Source organism: Eubalaena glacialis, chromosome 18 (assembly GCF_028564815.1).
Source record: "Eubalaena glacialis isolate mEubGla1 chromosome 18, mEubGla1.1.hap2.+ XY, whole genome shotgun sequence".
NCBI classification, from domain to species: domain Eukaryota; kingdom Metazoa; phylum Chordata; class Mammalia; order Artiodactyla; family Balaenidae; genus Eubalaena; species Eubalaena glacialis.
Genome location: NC_083733.1, coordinates 27,870,863 through 27,875,786, shown reverse-complemented (window position 1 = coordinate 27,875,786; position 4,924 = coordinate 27,870,863).

The window sequence follows — 4,924 nt, the reverse complement described above, 5'->3', positions numbered from 1 at the left end:
CTCCACCGTCTGGCCGGGCACCTGGGGGGCCCTCAGGGCCACCATCCCCTCAGGCACTGGGGCAGTTGTTAACTGGAGGTTTGTTGCCGTGGTGGGGGGGGGGTGGGGTTTGGTCCTCCCACCCAGGCTGCCCCTGGTCTCAGCCACTCTCACCAGGGCCCATCCTCATGGAAGACCCCCTACCATTCAGGGGGCTGCCAGCCCTCCAAGTGTTGGGGACACCGAATATCAAAGAATGCCACTTACTCAGTAGGTGGGATACCTCAAGCACGCCCCCAGTCCCCACTCTGGCCTGCCCCGCGGGTGACCTGACTTCTGATCTGCTGTCTCGGGGGGGAGGGGATGGGAGGGCGGGGCGGGGGGGTGGAGGGCATATGGTCCCCAGGGCTCTGCACATCTGAGGGCTGAGGAGCCAGGGCCGGGGACTGGGGGTGTGGTCTGAGCAGAGAGAGGGTGGGCGTTTCTTCTGAAGTCTGAGCTCCTATAGAGCAGGCGGGCACTTTGACAGCTTTGCTCGCTCACCGGTTCAGCCCAGCCCGAGCCTGGCACATTTGGCAGGCCCTGAATAAATATTAGTTGGCCCCAGATGGAGGTGTGAGTTTGGCACCAGCCTGACAGGGCCCTGAGCCAGGGGAGTGCCTCAGGCCAGACCCAGCTGGGTTTGTCACTTCCAGTGGCTGGACCTGGTTTCGAAACCACTGGTTTCCTCAGTAGCAAGCAAAAAAGAGGCAGAGACAGTAGAGACAGAAGTAGAGATACAGAGATAGAGAGATAGAGAGAGATAGGGAGAGAGAAAGAATTAACAGATGAACTGCCACAAAGAAAGAAAACAAAAGGAGAGAGACGGCAGATGCAGAGACACACTGGCCCCTGGCCTGGCCCAACCAGGAGGGCAGGACACTGGTATCCGTCCGCCTCCCCATACAGCCACCGCGCACTTCAGCCCTAACTTACTACTGGGACAGCTCGCCCTCCCTCCCCCAACCCCACCCTTCCCAGTGTGCTTTGCAGACGGTCAAGCACCTTCTACAGGTGAGAAGCCTGCCTCTTCCCCTCAGGTGCCCTGGACTGGATTCCCCTGCTCCCTCCTCCCACCCAGCAAACAGATGAAAGAAAGGAGGCCCGGGACCCTTGGTTTATGCAAGTCACTGTGTTCCCAGAAGGGAAATCTTAGAGTGTGGACATTGCGACAGTTGAGCCACATTATCAGTTTTTGTGGACAAACTTGGTAGGTTTCGGGACTTATCTTCACAAACAACCGTTTCTCACCCTGAAGGTCTTAGCAACTTTACCCCAAAGTCTCAGGGTTACTAACCTGTCCTCAGAAAGAATAGTGCTCCAGTGTCTGACAGGCCTGGGTTCAAATCCTAGCTCTGCTGCTTAGGGCCTGTGTGACCCTGGGCCTGTCACTGCACCTCTCTGAACCTCAGTTTCACCCTACGTAAGATGGGGCTCATTGAGTCCTTGCCTTGTCCTGAGAGCATTAAGTGAGGCGACAAAAGTAAAGTGCCCAGCACTAAGTCAGCAGGAGTTAGTTTGTTCCCTGAGAACCCCCCTTGGCTAAAAGAAAACCTGGGTGTAAAGCAAATTGTGAGCTTCTGCAACCTGTTTGTAAACTAGGAGGGTGTGAAGTTTAAAGCTCCCTTCCAGATTCCTTGTACAGCTCTGCCAAGTGGACCAGCCCTGGGTGGGGAGGACGAAATGGAGGCCGAGAGAAGCCCAGGGACCCACCCAAGACCACCGTGCAAGCTGGGCCGACACTAGAGCTGGGGTCTCCATGGGTTTAAGAATTATCACCTCATCCCTGACCCCCGAGTCTCAAGGGAAATCCTGGGTGGTGGCTTTTTCTTGCTTCTTCCTTGCTTTCTCATTAAGACGTGCTCAGTGGGATGTGCGACCAACAGAACAACAAGCGCCGGATGGGCTGCGTTTCCAGGTGCAGATGCGGAGGGCAGACGGGGAGCGTGGCTAACAGTAGGGATGTCCTTTTCTCTGCCTGGCTCTCCACCACAGGGCCAGGCAGGGGCAGAGGGGCTGGGGTCCCTCATTGCCTGAAGTCACTGCAAAAGTGGCTCCAAGTGCCAAGTGGAGCACGTGCTAAGGCCAGGGACGGCTGTGACAGAAATACACCCCAAGGTCCAGCGTGGATAGACGGGGTTCCCCTGTCACTGAAGCATCACAAGAGCAGCCTGGGAGGTGGATAGCGCCATGGTTAAGAGCATGGACTCTGAGGTCAGCCTGCCTGGTCCAAATTCTTTGCCTTGGGCCAATTCCCCACTTACTGTATCTGTAAAGCAGGGATGGCAGTAGCTGCCCGACAGGGCTGATGATTAAATGAGATACTGGCTAAGACGGCTGCCCACCTGGCCCAGCGTGAATGTGACTAAGCCAGAGCTTGGCCTTGGCTGACACTTTATCAGGCGCTGGGTTGCAGTGGTCATCTGTGTGCTTCAGGAAGTGTCCCCTCACCGTGGTTCCCTGCCTGGTTCTCTCTGTTCTGCCTCAATTTCTTCATTCCTAGTATTTTTTCCATTACAATCTAACAAATAGACAGGAAATAAGAAGACCTACTTGCTCTGTGCTTTCAGAGAGGTAACAATATCAAAAGATAAGAGTTCTTCACAAATTGATCTATGAATACAATGTGATTCCAGTAAACATTCTAAATGATATTTTTAGACTTTCTAAATCTTATTCTAAAATTTATATTAAGGCATATAGTCCTCAAATAGCTAAGTCATCCTTAATGAAAGAGGACATAGAAAGAAGAACTGACCTGCAGATATAAAGATTTTACAAGGCCATAGTGGTAAATTCACCATGGAGTCTGTGCAGGGATAGGCATGAAGACCAGTGGAACAGAACAGAGGGCTCAGTGGCAGACTCGTGTACACCTGGGGGACTTAATACACGACAAGAGTGACATCACAAAGAAGGGACGAATGGTCTGATGGTGGTATTGGAAAATTAGCTCATTGTATGGGGAAACATAAAACAAAATCCCTACTTAACCCCTCATACAGAGATGGGCTCCAGGCAGAGTAAAGGTCTAAATGGGATGGCAAAATTATAAAGTTAACATAGGAAAATATTTTTGTGACTTAAGTGCAAGGAAGGATTTCTCAAACAAAAATTCATAAGCACAAAACGTCAAACCAAAACCTGATAAATTTAATTACATCAAAATTAAGGTTTTCTGTTTAATGAAGGTCACCATGGGCGATGTTAGAAGACATGTGACAGAATGGAGGGAGGTGTTTGCAGCATCTGAAACCAGGGCTTAACATCTGGAAGTCCTGCAATCCAAACAAGATACTTCCCCCATAAAGAAAAATGGGCTGAGGTTTTAAAAGACAATTTCAGAGGAGGAAACGCCTAAAACTAACACATTAGCACATGAAGACACATTTAAAATCATTAGTAATCAGAGAGAGGCATGTTAAATGACAGCGAGATCTCATTGTACCTCTATGAAACTGGCAAACATCAGGAAGGGAGAGAATATCAGCTGCTGGTGGGGGCAAGGGTACGAGGCTCCCTCGCATTGTGGGAGGTGGGGAGCGTGTAGGTTTCGCTGCCTGGAGAAAAGTGAGGTGCTGCTGCGGAGCCAACCATCCCGCTCCTGGTTATTTACCCCAAAGAAACATTTGCTGGTCTAGAAGGGACTCCACCGATGACACGTGTGGCATTATCTGTGGATAATGGGAGTTGGTGGCAAAGCAGGGTGTCCACTGCTGGGAGAGTAGAGAGGTAATTATTGTGGGTCCATGGACACACAGCAACTTGGGTGGATCTTAAAGACACAGTTCTTAGTGAAAATGTAAGAAACAGAGATATTAATACAATATCATTAACACAAGTTAAAAACACCAGGAGTATGCCAAAGAATGCTCATTTGAGGGAGTGGGGAGAACATCAGAATGATGTCTATGTGGGCAGGGAATGGGAGTGGGTAAAGGGGAATAAATCACTTTACAAAGGAAATTAGGTGTTGCATGGGAAAAAAGGGGCAATGAGGCCTACGCTCCATTCCACCAGCCTAACATATCACATTTGCCTTTTCCTCTTCCCTTCCTGGCCTCATCCCAGGTGAATTCCCCACAGAGGTAATCCCAGGGCGAACTCCAGGACTGATGTCCACATGCCTTCTCAGGAGATTTCCCTTGGTCTAATTTATCCTTCACACTTTATTTTTCATGACTACGTAATGTTCCAGCCGGAAGAAAAAATTATTCTTTATTGTTGAGAATGAGGTGATTCCTATATTTTCACCAATAACAGCAACTATATAACCTTGTCAGGACATCTGCAGTATTCCTCTGGACCCCACTGCCCGCTACAAGGCAGCATTACAAGTTTTGTAGGCCCTTTCCTTTAAAAACAAAACAGAAAAAATTATATTTTGTGACTGCATTGGTACAAAGACAAATATAATCCTGGGTGGATTCATAATTATATATTCATTATCAGTCTATTCATTTTTTCTTTGGAATTTAAAATAAATTAAAATTAAGCATTTTCATGGGCCACTAACCTAATGGATAAGTTTTCTCTGTGCCATGAGTTATATACTAAACCAGCGGTCCAGCCTGTACTAGAACCAAGACTCATGCAGCCTGGCTCTGTCCACTATGACAGGCAGCCATGCCAGGACCCACACTGGTTTCCATCTGTTTTGATGAAGGTCACATTGACCATGCATGGAGCAGAAGCCGTGGTGTCCTGGTAAATGTTTAACAACTACCTGATGAGAGAAAAAGCCCTAGTCTGTGGCATTTGCCAATTTCTGTGGTGTAAATAATCTCATCGCCAATTTTAAGCTATCAATATGACATCACTGAAGTTGGAAAAAGATTCAGAGTAGCTCACACTTATATAATATTTTCGTTGTAAAGATACAATAGGCATAAATAACCTCAAGAGC